Raw genomic sequence first — 15,298 nt, 5'->3', positions numbered from 1 at the left:
GGCTGCAGCCCCAATTAGAGCCCTAGCCTGGGAACCTCCATATGCCGCAGGTGCGGACCTAGAAAAGACAAAAAAAAAAAAAAAAAAAGAAAAGAAAAGAAATTTGCTTCTTAAACATTTTGAGGGCAAAGACTTATTCAGTGAAACTCCTTGTGTAGACCTCTGTGTGTTTATGAAGTAAACTCTCATCATTCCAGTGTCCCTGAGGCTTTTGGCAAGTGAGTTACTCAGCACAAGTGTTCTTGTAATTGGGACATGCTGTGATAATTAGCAGTGGTCAGTCCATATCAGGTGTCAGGACGCTCTTGCCTTCTGGAAGGAGTTTTGGATAAGGAGTCAAGTCTACTGCTGGCTGTGCTCTGTTCTTGACATTGTGACTTTGGTAGAGGGACTGAGGTGTGACAGAATAAGCACTGGAGGTGACACCAGAAGACTTGGCTTCCAGTTGTACCACTAATTCCACTTGAGCCTCAGTTTCCTGATATGTTAAAAAAAAATGATGCCGCTTCACAGGGCTGTTGGGCTAAACTGGGCAGGGGTGAAAATGCTTTCTAAAATAAAAGCAGAGGAGTTCCTGTCTTGGCTCAGTGGTTAATGAACCTTACTAGTATCCATGAGGACTCGGGTTTAATCCCTGGCCTTGCTCAGTGGGTTAAGGATCCAGAGTTGCCGTGAGCTGTGGTGTAGGTTGCACAAGCAGCTCAGATCCCATGTTGCTGTGGCTGTGGTGTAGACAAAAAGACAAAAAAAAAAAAAAAAAAAGACAACAGAAATCTGTTTAAAATGCGAATGTGTATATAGAGTTTGAGTGAGTCAAAAACGTGCAAGATCGAGGTAAACTCACTCTTACGGAGAAGCAAGAATATGTCAATCTGAGAAAAGAAAAGTAAAGGACATGCCAGAGTAGCGGCTTATTTATTCAACAAGTATTTATTGAGCCCCTCTATGTGCCAAACACTGTTTTGGGTATAGAGGGCATGGCAGGCACAAAGGGAAATAGCTCCCCTGGAGTCCCATCCCTTGTAGAGGTCGTCTTTCTTTTTGACCCACGTCAACCTGTGTCTCTGAAGCTCTTTTGCAAATGTGTTTACTGCATATGAAATCTTATGGGGAAGGTGGCATGCCTTTCTTTGATCCAAGAGAACAAGGTCTTGGCTGTTTTTGTGCTGAGGAGGACGTGAGGGTTTGTGTTTCTCAGTGTTTTGATCAAAGGCACACAGCTGTTACATGAGAGCACCTTGGAAATGTAATATGAGTTCTCCAAGGCACCGACTGGGCCTCACCATCTGTCTCAGGCCACAATCTGACTGAGGACTGTCTTTGGCTGAATATCCTTTGCATGGGTCAAATATATTTTTTTAAATGATTTTTATTTTTTCCATTATAGCTGGTTTAGTGTTCTGTCAATTTTCTACTGTACAGCAAGGTGACCCAGTCACACATACATATATACATTCTTTTTTCTCACATTATTATGCTCCATCATAAGTGACTGGATGCATGGGCCAAATAGTAACACAAGCATCTGCCAAGGGGAATAATAAGGTAAGAAAAAATGTAAATGAAATAAAGGCTGGAAGAAGTCTCATAAACCAACACACCGCCATTATGCAGAGCTTTTATGGAGGTAATCAGTAGAAAGAAATACAACATTACACAGGGTGAAAGATAAACCATTAAAGGAGTCATTTCATGACAAAACTGAAATTTCCATTTCCAGTAAGTTTTGAACTCATTTATACAAAGAGCTAAAAAGGACATAATCTCCTTTATTGTTAAAAAGGGTTGTCCTGATTTGCCAGAATAATTCAACTTGGTATAGACAAGCTTCTTCTCCAGGGTGATTGATGGTAGGAGCTGACATAAGTTTCATAATTTGAGAGAGAAAGAGATAGAGGTTATGAATCTATCTTATCATTTAAAAACATTAATCTACACTTTATTTTCTTTTTCACTTTAGGGCCTCACCTGTAGCATTTGGAAGTTTCCGAGCTAGGGATCAAATCATAGCTGAAGTTGCCAGCATAGGCCATAGCCACAGCAATGTGGGATCCTAGCCACATCTTCGAACTACACTGCAGCTTATGGTCACGCCAGATCCTTAAACCACTGAGCGAGGCCAGGGAATGAACCTGCATCCTCATGGACACTGTGTTGGGTTCTTAACCCTCTGAGCCACAATGGGAACTCCTATCTACATTTTAAAACATTTTCTTCGTTTTAATTTTTTTTTGTTTTAATTTTTTAAGGTGTATGTTCAATAGAGTAGAGTGACCAGTAGCTCTACAACACACAATGGCAGTCCTGCACTTACTCTAGTTCTTGCCCAGAGGCAGTGACCTTAGCATTTTTGCTGAGTCATTTAATATTTGCTTACGTATTTAAAAATAACATGTTTGTATTACTCCTTGAATTTTCAACCTTTGAGCATTATATTGACTTCTTACTGTGGTAGAAAGAACTTATTTCTCTTTACTACTTCTCCCCACCATGTCCCAATAGAGCTATGGTTTAATTTTATTTAGCTCGATAGTCATTATTTACACTAGGGTTATGGGAACACTATTCATGCTTGAACCATGTAATAAACTATGACTACTCTTTATTTTCTGCACAAAATTTAAATTTTTCTTGGGGGTAAACGTTTGTCATTTAAAAAATTATAGCTGATTTATGTTGTTCTGTCAATTTCTGCTATACAGCAAAGTGACCCAGTCATACATCTATACACACTCTCCTTCTCATATTATTTTTCATCATGTTCCATCACAAGTGATTGGACATAGTTCCCTCTGCTATACAGCAGACCTCATTGTTTATCATTCTAAATGTAACAATTTTCATCTGCTAAGCCCAAACTCCCCTTCTATTCCACTCCTTCCGCCTCCCCCTCAGCAACCACAAGTCTGCTGTCCATGGCTGTGAGTCTGTTTTTGTTCTGCAGATAGTTTCATCTACGCCATATTTTATATTCCACATAATCATATGGTATTTGTTTTTCTGTTTCTGACTTACTTCACTTAGTATGATGATCTCTCGTTCCATCCATGTTGCTGTAAATGGCACTATTTTGTTCTTTTTTATGGCTGAATATTGTGTATATGTACCACCTCTTCTTAATCTGTTCATCTGTTGATGGACATTTAGGTTGTTTTTATGTCTTGGCTATTGTGAATAGTGCTGCAGTGAACATAGAGGTGCAAGTATCTTTTGAATGAAAGTTTTGTCTGTATATATGCCCAGGAGTGGGATTGCTGGGTCATATGATAGTTCTACATTTAGTTTTCTGAGGAACCTCCATACTGTTTTCCATAGTGGTTGTACCAATTTACATTCCCACCAACAGTGTAGGAGGGTTCCCTTTTCTCCATATCCTCTCCAGCGTTTGTTATTTGTAGACTTACTAATGACGGCCATTCTGACTGTGTGAGGTGGTACCTCATTGTAGTTTTGATTAGCATTTCTCTAATAATTAGTTTTTTTCATGTGCCTGTTGGCCATCCATATGTCTTCTTTGGAGAAATGTCTATTTAGGTCTTCTTCCCATTTTTCAAGTAGGTTGTTGTTGAGTTTCATGAGTTGTTTATGTATTTTGGAGATTAAGCTCTTGTCAGTTGCATTGTTTGCAGCTATTTTCTCCTATTCCATAAGTTATCTTTTTGGTTCTTTCTTTTTTTTTATGATTTCCTTTGCTGTGCAAAAACTTGTAAGTTTGGTTAGGAATTATTTCTTTATTTTTGTTTTTCTCTCTATTGCCTTGGGAGACTGACCTAAGAAAACATTTGTATGGTTGATGTCAGCAAGTGTTTTGCCTATATTCTCTTCCAGGAGTCTTATGTTTAAATCTTTAGGCTATTTTGAGTTTTATTTTTGTGTATGGTGTGAGGGTGTGTTCTAGTTTCATTAATTTACATGCAGGTGTCCAGTTTTCCCAGCATCACTTGCTGAAGAGACTGTCTTTTCCCCATTTTATATTCTTGCCTCCTTTGTTGAGAATTAATTGACCATCGGTGTCTGGGTTTATTTCTGGGCTTAAGTTCCATTGGTCCTTATGTCTGTTTTTGTCCCAGTATCACACTCTCTTGATTATTGTAGCTTTGCACTATTGTCTGAAGTCTGGGAGAGTTATGCCTCCTGCTTGGTTTTGTTTGTTTGTTTGTTTTCCTTAGGATTGCTTTGGCAATTCTGGGTCTTTTATGGTTCCATATAAATTTTTGGATTGTTTGTTCTAGTTCTGTGAAAAATGTCATGGGTATTTAGATAGAGATTGTATTGAACCTGTAGATTGCTTTGGGTTGTATGGCCGCTCTAATGATGTTAATTCTCCCAATCCAGGAACATGGGATAGCTTTCCATTTCTTTGAATCCTTTTTAATTTCATTGACTAATGTTTTATAGTTCTCAGCATATAAGTCTTTCACTGACTTGGTTAGGTTTATTCCTAGGTATTTAATTTTTTGGGGTATTATTTTTCACCTTTTTGTTTGCTTGCTTTCCTAATTCTTACCACTTACTAAACCCCAAACTTTTCCAGCTCCCTAAAACTCCTTTCAAGATGTTCAGATGCATCAAGTTTCTTAGTGGTTTGCATTTTCCTGAAGGCATCTTTCATGGCCATCTGACACACTCTAAGGTGGACTGATTACCCTTTATTCCAGGTACACAAATATCACTTTGAGCTGTCCACTCATGGTTATCTTGGTATTCCCTTGGCCTTTCCTTTTTTTTTTTTTTTTTTTTTGGATTCCATGGGGTATGGATAACTCTATCATTTTGGTGGAGAACATTACCTGAAGCTGAATTTATTGGAAGTAAATTGTTTGAAACTAAGCATGTCTGAGAACATTATTTTGTTTGTTTGTTATTTTTTGGCCGCCCTGCAGCATAGGAGCTCCCCATCCAGGGATCAGATTGGAACCACAGTGGTGACCTAAGCAGCAGCTGTGGCAACACTAGATTCTCTAACCCACTGTGCTGGGCCAGGGATTGTACCCTTGTCTCAATGGCTCCCAAGATGCTGCTGATCCCATTGCACCTCAGAAGGAGCTCCTGAAAACATCTTTATTTTACCTTGTCACTTGATTGATAGTTGACTGGGGATAGAATTCTCAGTTGGATATGGTTTTTCTTCAGAATTTTGAAGGAATTGGAAGCCTTCTAGCTTCAATATTGCTGAGAAGTTGGAAACCAACCTAATTTCTTCTTTTAATGTTTTCTTTTCCCTGTAAAGTTTCTGTTTCTTTCAGATTGCTTTTCTTATTTTGGAATTTTACTTCCACATTTTCGGATAATCTTTTTTTTTTTTTTTTTTTCTGTACCCATGGCATGTGGAAGTTCCTGGGCCAGGGATCAAACCTGCACCACAGCAACAACCCAATCTGCCACTGCAGTGACAATGCTGGATTCTTAATCTGCTGGGTCACAAGCAAACTCCCACCTTTTCTGATAATCTTTAAGTATGTAGGACTGAAAACTGCTAAGACTCTCTGAGTACAGAGTGAAGCTTGTTGATTGTGCACTTCTATGTAAGATGAGCTGCTAGGGACTCTTCACTGGGGGAATTCCAATGTCAGTATCCTTTCTCCTTGGGCTGCTCAGATTCCTCAGAGAATCTTCTAATTTTTTGCCCAGAGATTCGTGGGAAGGCTTAGGTTCCATTCTTCTGTAATCTGAGGAGGGAAGAGGGCTGGGTGGGAGATGGGTTCACCATCCAGATGTATGTTCATTGAAATCCATCCTTTCAGTAGGATATTTTGGTCTTTAACTGGTGCCTGTGGTTCCCCAGTCCAGAGACTCTCTCCAGGGAATAAAATTCTAGTCTTCTGTTCAGGTCGGGGAAGAGAAGTTGTTGGCTGTATCGAGGTTGAGGGGAGGAAGAGATTGTGGGACCTAGAAATTTCTTGAAAATCTTTCAACTAGTTGTCTAATTTTAGCCACCCCTCTCTTCTACCCCACAGCCATGGATCTGTACAGTATAAATCTGATTGGCTCTGGGCTTTCTCTACTACTAGTTTAAGAATAAGATTACTTTTTTTGTTTTAAATTATCTTTTTATTAAGGACAATTTCAAATATATTTGCAATTGTTAGAAGAATAACATACCTTCATGTGTTTGTCATCCCATTTCAACAATTAACATTTGTGGGAGACATAAATTGTTTCTTCTGTACCTCCACACTCTTCCAATCCCATTATTTTGAACTAAACCCCAGACATCAGACAATTACTTCAGTATGTATCTAAAAATATATAAACTTTAAAAATGTACTACTGGGAGTTCCTGTTATGGTGCAGTGGAAACAAATCTGACTAGGAACCATGAGGTTTCAGGTTGGATCCCTGGTCTCGCTCAGTGGTTAAAGATCCAGCCTTGCCATGAGCTGTGGTGTAGGTCGCAGACGAGGCTTGGATCCCGCATTGCTGTGGCTGTGGTGTAGGCCAGCAGCTGCAGCTCCAATTTGACCTCTAGCCTGGGAACTTCCATATGCCACAAGTGCAGCCCTAAAAACCAAAAACAAACAAACAAACAAATAAAAACTACCATTATCAAACCTAGAAAGTTTACAATAATTTATTATATTATCAAATACACAATCAGTTTCAAATTCCCGTCATTGGATCATAAATGTTATTTTTATTTTTGCAGTTTGTTGGAATTAGAATACAAATGCAGTCCATAAATGACAATTAACTAAAATATCCCTTAAGTACATAGGTTCTGCTCCTTTGCTTTTGCTTTTTTTTTTTTCCTCATAATTTTTTTTGGTTGAAGAAACTAGATCAAATATCTATAGTTTTAATTCTGGTGATTGCATTCCTGTGGTTTAGCATGATTCTTCGTCCTCTGTATTCCCTATTAATTTGTAGTTAGACTGAGCAGTTTGATGAGATTGAAGTTCTATTCTTTTTGGCAAGAATACTTCATAGGTGGTGTTTTGTACTTTCTTTAGAAAACACATAATATCTGGTTACTTGCTTATGATGTCAGTAATGTTTGATGATTAATGAATAATCCATTAATTCATTAGAGTGTTCAAATGTTGATTTTGTAGTTGTTAGTTTTGATGAAGCTTAGTTTATGAATTTATTCTTTTATTGATCATATGTTTAATGTAATATCTGAGAAATCTTTGCATGATAGGACTCAGGTTTCTTACTTTTGCTGAATCAGTTACCACAATCCTTTTGAATAACAGCTTCCAAAATTTACTTGCTGCTTTCTCCTCTTTGGTTCTGATCGTCCTTATGGCTTTATGCCTTAAAAAAATGCTCCCTACTGTCATTTTAGTATGGTTTTGAGAGGGAGCAAATTAGATGCATATGTTCAATCTGCTGTCTTAACCCATAAGCCCAGAAAACTTTTAAATTGAAGTAAAGAGATGCTATTTTTATTGCTTTATCTTGAACATCAATTTAAGCCAGGAAATTAGAAAGTAGATAGTATAAGGTTTCAGAGCTTACACCTTGGAATCAAACCTGAGATTGAACCCTGTGTCTGTCACTTGTGGGGTTTCTGACCTTTTGATATTTATCTAGCCTCTCTCAGTCTTAGTCTTTTTTTCTGTATGATAGAGACAATAATATAACTAATTTATGAGATTAAAGTACATATACATATATGATATGCTTCTTGTCTAAATTTTAGAACATAGCAAGCACTCAATAAGATGAGGTAACTTGGGTGGTTATGAAAGGACAGTCAGCAAAGAGAAACCACAGTAAATGACTTTGTGACCTTCCAACTCTCTGTTACTGAGTGCCCATTACATACCAGACACTGTGTTAAGCACTAGGAATATTATGGAGAACAGAACACATGTAAGGCTAGCCTTTGAGAAGTTTAGAGTCTGGTAAAGGAGAAAAACATTAAATAAGCACAGGCAAATACATAATTAAAAATTGTAGTAAGGGGAGCAAGTAGAATGCTATGAAAGAGAATGACAAAGGGGACTTTGTAAATTAGAGCACCCAAATACATACAACAAATAGTAACAGACATAAAAGGAGAAATAGATGGGAACACAATAATAGTCGGAGATTTTAACATCCCATTCACATCAATGGACAGATCTTTTAGACAGAAAATCAACAAGGCAATAGAGATCCTAAATGACACAATAGAACAGTTAGACTTAATTGATATTACATCCAAAAAACCCCCCTAGAATATACATTCTTTTCAATTGCATATGGAATATTCTCTAACCTTAATCACATACTGGGGCACAAAACTAACCTCAAAAATTTAAGAGTATAGAAATTATTTCAGGCATCTTCTCTGATCATGATAACATGAAACCAGAAATCAATCACAGGAAAAGAAATGAGAAAAAACTCACTACATGGAGAATAAACAGCATGCTACTAAAAAATCAATGTGTCAATGAGGAAATCAAAAAGAAAATTAAAAAAAAACCTCAAGACAAATGGCCATGAAAACACAACCATTTAAAACCTAGGGGATGTCGCAAAAGCAGTTGTTAGAGGGAAGTTCATAGCAATACAGGCCTTCCTCAAAAAAGAAAAGTTTTAAATCAACAACTTAACCTACCACTTAAAAGAATTAGAAAAAGAACAGACAAAACCTACAGTCAGCAGAAGGAGGAAGGAAATTATAAAGATCAGAGAGGAAATCAATAAAATAGAGATTCAAAAAATGATAGAAAAAAAATCAATAAAACCAAGAGCTGGTTTTTGAAAGGGTAAACAAAATTGACAAAACTCTGGCCAGATTCACCAAGAAGAGAGAGAGAACCCAAATAAACAAAATAAGAAATGAAAAAGGAGAAATCTCAATGGATACTGCAGATATACAAAAAGCCATAAGAGAATACTGTGAACAATTATATGCCAACAAATTTGAAAACCTAAAAGAAATGGCCAACTTTCTAGAGACATACAACCCACCAAAACTGAGTCAAGAAGAAATAGATCATTTGAACAGACCGATCACTAGAAATGAAATTGAATACATAATAAAAAAACTCCTTACAAAAAAAGTGCAGGACCAGATGGCTTCACAGGCGAATTCTACCAAACATAAAAAGAACTTATACCCATCCTTATTAAACTTTTACAAAAGACTGAAGATGAAGGAATAATCCCAAAGACATTCTATGAAGCCACCATCACCCTAATACCAAAACCAGACAAAGATACTACTAAAAAAGAAAATTATAGGCCAATATATTGGATGAATATGGACACAAAAATTCTCAACAAAATTTTAGCCAGCTGAATCCAATAACACATAAAAAAGATCATATACCACAACTAAGTGGGATTCATCACAAGTTCACAAGGATTGTTCAACATATGCAAATCAATCAACATCATATACTACATTAACAAAAGAATAGTCAAAAACCACATGATCATCTCAATAGATGCAGAAAAAGCATATAACAAAATCCAACATCCATTCATGATAAAAACTCTCACCAAAAGTGGGTATAGAGGGAACATATCTTCACATAATAAATACCATCTATGACAAGCCCACAGCCAACATAACACTCAATGGAGAAAAGCTGAAAGCCTTCCCTCTAAAATCTGGAACCAGACGAGGATGCCCACTCTTACCACTTTTATTCAGCATAGTACTGGAAGTCCTAGCCATAGCAATCAGACAAACAAAAGAAATTAAAAGTATCCAAGTTGGAAGAGAAGAGGTAAAATTGTCACTCTATGCTGATGACATGATACTGTATAAAGAAAACCCTAAGGACTCCACATAAAAACTAATGGATCTGATAAAAAAAATTCATCAAAGTAACAAGATACAAGATTAACATTCAGAAATTGGTTACATTTCTATATACTAACAATGAAATATTAGAAAAGGAATAAAAAAATACCTTTTAATTTCTCACCCCCTAAAATTAAATACCTAGGAAAAAATCTAATGAAGGAGGTGACTTATATGCTGATAACTATAAAATAATAATCAAGGAAATTAAAGAGGATTTAAAGAAATGGAAAGATATTTTGTGCATCTGGATTGAAAGAATATCATTAAAATGGCCATACTGCCCAAAGCAATCTACAGATTTAATGTGATCCCCATCAAATTGCCCATGACATTTTTCATAGAACCAGAACAAAAATCCAAAAATTTATATGGAACCATAAAGGACCCAGAATTGTCAAGGAAATCCTGAAGGGAAACAAACAAGAGGCATAATTTTCCCAGACCTAGACCATATTACAAAGCTACAGTAATCAAGACAGTGTGGGAATTCCTGTCGTGGCACAGTGGAAACAAATCTGACTAAGATCCATGAGGACACAGGTTCGATCCCTGGCCTTGCTCAGTGGGTTGAGGATCCAGTGTTGCTGTGAGCTGTGGTGCAGGCCAGCAGCTGTAGCTCCCATTCAAACCCTAGTCTGGGAAACTTCATATGCCGCAGGTGCAGCCCTAAAAGGAAACAATGTGGTACTGGTACAAAAACAGACACATGAACCAATGGAACAGAATAGAGAGCCCAGGAATAAACCCAGACACCTATGGTCAATTAATCTTTGGCAAAGGAGGCAAAAATATAAAATGGGAAAAGGACAGTCTCTTTAGGTGGTGCTGGGAAAACTGAACAGCTGCATGTGAATCAATGAAACTAGAACACACCCTCACACATGCACAAAAATAAACTCAAAATAGCATAAAGATTTAAACATAAGACAAGAAACCATAAAATTCCTAGAAGAGAACAAATGTTTTCTTAGGCCAGTCTCCCAAGGCAATGGAGATGAAAACAAAAATAAACAAACGGTTCCTAATCAAACTCACAAGCTCTTGCTCAGCAAAGGATATCATAAAAAAAGAAAAAAATGAAAAAAAAAATGAAAAGACAACCTATGGGATGGGAGAAAATAGTTACAAGCAATGCAACTGTCAAGGGATTAATCTCCAAAATATATAAACAACTCACACAGCTCAGCAACAACAAAAAACAAATAACCCAATTGGAAAATGGGCAGAAGAAGTAGTTCCCGTTGTGCCTCCACGGTTAACCAACCTGACTAGTATCCATGAGGACACAGAATTGATCCCTGGCCTCACTCAGTGGGTTAAGGATCCACATTGCTCTTGAGCTACAGTGTAGGTCACAGATGCAGCTTGGATCCCCCAGTTGTGGCTGTGGCATAGGCCGGCAGCTATAGCTCCGATTTGACCCCTAGCTTGGGATCTTCCATATGCTGCGGGTGTGGTCCTACAAAGACAAAAGACAAATAGACATTTCTCCAAAGAAGACATACAGTTGGCCAGCAGGCACATGAAAAAACGCTCATCATCGCTAATTATCAGAGAAAAGCAAGTCAAAACTACAATGAAGCACCTCACATTGGTCAGAATGGCCATCACTAGTAAGTCTACAAATAGCAAATTCTAGAGAGGGTGTGGAGAAAAGGGAACCCCCCCCCACACTGTTGGTGGGAATGTAAATTGGTGCAGCCACTATACAGAGCAGTATGGAGGTTCCTTTAAAAACTAAAAATAAAGTTACCATATGATCCTGAAATCCCACTCCTGGGCATACATTCAGAGAAAACTCTAATTTAAAAAGATACATACAGCCCAATATTCATAGCAGCACTATTCACAGTAGCTGTGACATGTAAGCAACCTACTGTCCATTGACAGAGGAATGAATAAAGATGTGATACACACACACACACACACACACACAATGGAATACTACTTAGCCATAAAAAGAATGAAACAATGCCATTTGCAGCAACATGGATGCAACAAGAGATTCTCATACTATGTGAAGTTAAGTCAGGAAGCGAAAAACAAATATCATGATATCACTTATATGTGGAATCTGAAACATGACACAAATGAGCCTATCAGCAAAACAGAAACAGACTCACAGACATACAGACTTGTAGTTGCCAAGGGGGAGGGAGAGGGAGTGAGATGCACTGGTAGTTTGGGGTTGGTAGATGCAAACTATTACAATTTGAATGGATAAGCAATGAGGTCTTGCTGTATAGTACAGAGAACTATTTCCAAACTCTTGTGATAGACCATGATGGGGGATGATATGAGAAAAAGAATGTATATATGTATGTATGACTGGGTCACTTTGCTGTGCAACAGAAATTGAAACAACACTGTCAATCAACTACACTTTAAAGCTTGCCCTGCCTCAGCTTTGGTTTCATTTTTGGCTGCATGAACCCGAACAGAAAATGAATCTTCCTTGCCAAGGCAGGGGGCCTTAGCTGGGCTAGGACCCGAGTTGGGGTCCATATGACACAATTTGGTAAAAAAAAAGATAATGGGATTTGTTAATTTTGTGTGGTAGGAACATTTAAATTATTTTACGTTTCTAAATTTTAAAATTTTCTAAAAAAAAAAACAAACCCTCTACAACAAACTACATTGTTTGTTGCTCAACTTCAGCAGCAGAGAAAATCATCCCTTTAAAGCATATTATGAGCCAACCTATAAACAGCTGTCAGACCTGGTCAGTGGTAGGAAGCCTAGCATGTACTATTCTTAGATCAAGAAAGCCTGAGTAGTTCAAGTTACTACAGGTCTTGTAAACATCATTGTCTTTTCTCATGTAAATTGGTGAAAATGAGAGCGTTTTATTTTTTAAACATTTATTTGCCTGTGACTTTCCAAAACTGAATAGTTATTAATTACTTCACACTCATACATAAATCTATTTATTTATGTTTGCTTTTTAGTGCCATACCTGCGGCATATGGAAGTTCCCAGGTTTGGAGTCAAATAGCTGCCGGCCTACCCACAGCCATAGCAATGTGGGATCCGACCTACACCACAGCTCACTGGCAATGCCATATCCCCAACCCACTGAGCAAGATCAGGGATTGAACCCACATCCTCATGGATAATAGCCAGATAAATTTTTGCTGAGCCATGACGGGAACTCCCGATATATTTATTTAACAAACTTTTATGGAATGCCCACTATATTACATGTACCAGCTGCCTAGCCACTGAGGCTACATGAATGAAAGATACAATCCTTGTTCTTCTATTTTTTTTAATGGCCATGCCAGCAGCATATGAAAATTCCTGGACCAGGGATTGAATGCGAGCTGCAGCTGCAGCCTATGCCGAAACTGGCAATGCCGGATCCTTTAACTCACTGCACCAGGTGAGGGATGGAACCCACGCTTTCACAGCAACTTAAGCCACTGCAGTCTGATTCCTAACTTGCTGTGCCATAGCCAGAACTCCACAATCCTTATTAAGGAGAGGAGGTGGATAGGAGGGTCAGTGTGGACAATAGAGTGAAATCAATAGCGTCTAGAGCGTTGTAGTTCACAGAGTTTGATCCATCCCAGCCTTGAGGACCAGGAAGTGTGACACTTGAATCATGTACTATTATTAAGCAGCAAACAAAGGTGGGAGGTGTAGAGGAGAGGGGGAAAGGATGGTATAATCAGAGGGAATGGCATATGCACACGTGGAGAGAATATCTGAGGAACTGCAGGTTTGGGTTTGCTGCAGAGGAGGTTTAGGGGGTTAGAAACTTGATCATGGTAGGGCTTTGCCTCTGCAGCTAAAGATTTTAGACCTAATCTGGGAGCTGCAGGAAACCTCTGAAATAAGAAATAATATGCTTTCTCTCTGCAGTGCCGAGAAGCCAATTTTTACTCTGACTCCAATGGAAAGACAATTGGTAGAAAGCACAGATGCTGCAGTACCGTTGTAAGGGCACTGATGTGGTAGGACCTTGCCTTGTGCTTCCACTGTTTCTAGTGCTGCACTTTCAGGTATGTGAATGCATGTTTTATTTACTGATGGAGCAGGCCTGATAGAAGCCGATTTGCTCTGGGAACAAAGGCCCCTCCTGAGAGAGAATTCATCCCAAGAGGAGGAAAGTTTGGTGTAGTATCAAATCTTAGTAATGAAGGGAAGGAGTAGGTCTGGGATAGCAAGACGCCTATTACTTCTGTGTTGTCTCTGGCTGAACTTGCCTGTGAACTTATGTCTAGGGAGATGCTAGAGTGAGAGTGAGGATGCTTCCTTTGGTACTCCTCAGTAGGATGTAACATACAGAAAGAGGCACACTATCTCACCCCATCTCCTCATTTTGCTCTGGAAGTAAGTATAACTTTGGTACCTTTAGTATCTGTGCAGAGGGGGCTGCAGAGGAAGTAGTATCTGGCAGGCATGGTTGACACCCAAGGCAAGTAGTGGTGGTTCTTGGCAGATGGCAGTTGTTCACAGAGAAAGTAACAGTGATGTCCTGTTTTTGTGCTGTTCCTCAGTGGGAGTGGTTGATATCTAAGTGCCTGGTGAGTACTGTAACATCTAGCAAGAGGGCTAGGACAGAAGAAGAAAAAGTTAGCTTGTTAGCACAAAATGTGTGCCCCCATGTCTTCAAATATCTTCAGGCCAAAGATATAATTCAGGCCTCCTCTTCTGGCCCATACTGGCCAATGGGGGCAAGAACAAACAAAATACACGCTAAAGAGAGGAGGCCTAAACCACCTCTCCCAGATAAGCTGCCCAAATTCCCGGAATACTAGCCCCTGGCAACTCCACATTCACTTACTGTAAAAGTGTAAAAGGTTAGGTTACTGTAGAACAAGTGCTCGATTGCCCTCCGAGATAGCACATCCCTCATCCAAAAGGAAACTTAGCCTGTATCTTGCATCCAGTTAATCTTCTTCCACATTACTGCAACTAGGCACTTTTGTTTTCTCATTACCTTCACAGGCAGCAGAGAGAGATTTTCATGATTCTTCATGATTCTATTCTCTCTGCTTTAAATAGCTAAAGGCTTAAGCCAAACGAACTCGTTTACAGAGAACAAGCAATTTTGTCTTGTCTATATTATTCTTACTGAAATGGTAATTGTGTTATCCGACAGATTCTCAAGAGAGATTCAGTGAAAATACCCTTGATCAAATTCACCAAGGAACAGAATGTTTCAGGTGGGCGTGTCTGGCTAGAATCTCTCTGAGCTGTTCAGTAACAGCACATCAAAAGATTGCTGAATTTTTATTTCCCATCAGAAAAATAACAAAGCGAATCTGAAATCTGGGAGTGTTTTGAGGGCAGATGGTATTAGCTTAGTAGTAAACACATTTTTGGCTGCTGCTTTTTCCCCCCCTTTGGCAGCTATGTTTAATGGGCTGAGAGAAAGCTGTTTGCTTGCAGAATCTTATTATAGAGCAGAAATATACTTGTTCCAGAGAAGAGGAATTTAATTGGTTCCAAGTCAAATGATGTTAACAGGTGTCACCCCACCAATCCAGGACTTAAAATGGGTTATTATAAACAGGACTAATACGTATTTTTCTGGCTCTG

General features: G+C 38.6%; 1 protein-coding gene across 1 annotated transcript in view; it reads left to right on the top strand.

Annotated features, from left to right (window-relative positions):
• Positions 1–14,799, top strand: part of SLC35F2 (solute carrier family 35 member F2) — a 98,303-nt gene extending 83,504 nt beyond the window's left edge. Inside the window, exon 9 of the transcript XR_002335623.1 lies at positions 13,616–14,799. The gene's annotated coding sequence lies outside the window, so the exon portion shown is untranslated. The remainder of the gene's footprint in view (positions 1–13,615) is intronic.

The sequence above is a fragment of the Sus scrofa genome, chromosome 9, assembly GCF_000003025.6.
Source record: "Sus scrofa isolate TJ Tabasco breed Duroc chromosome 9, Sscrofa11.1, whole genome shotgun sequence".
Lineage (NCBI taxonomy): Eukaryota > Metazoa > Chordata > Mammalia > Artiodactyla > Suidae > Sus > Sus scrofa.
The sequence above is the reverse complement of the archived record's forward strand: the minus strand, read 5'-3'. Positions and strand labels throughout refer to the sequence as shown.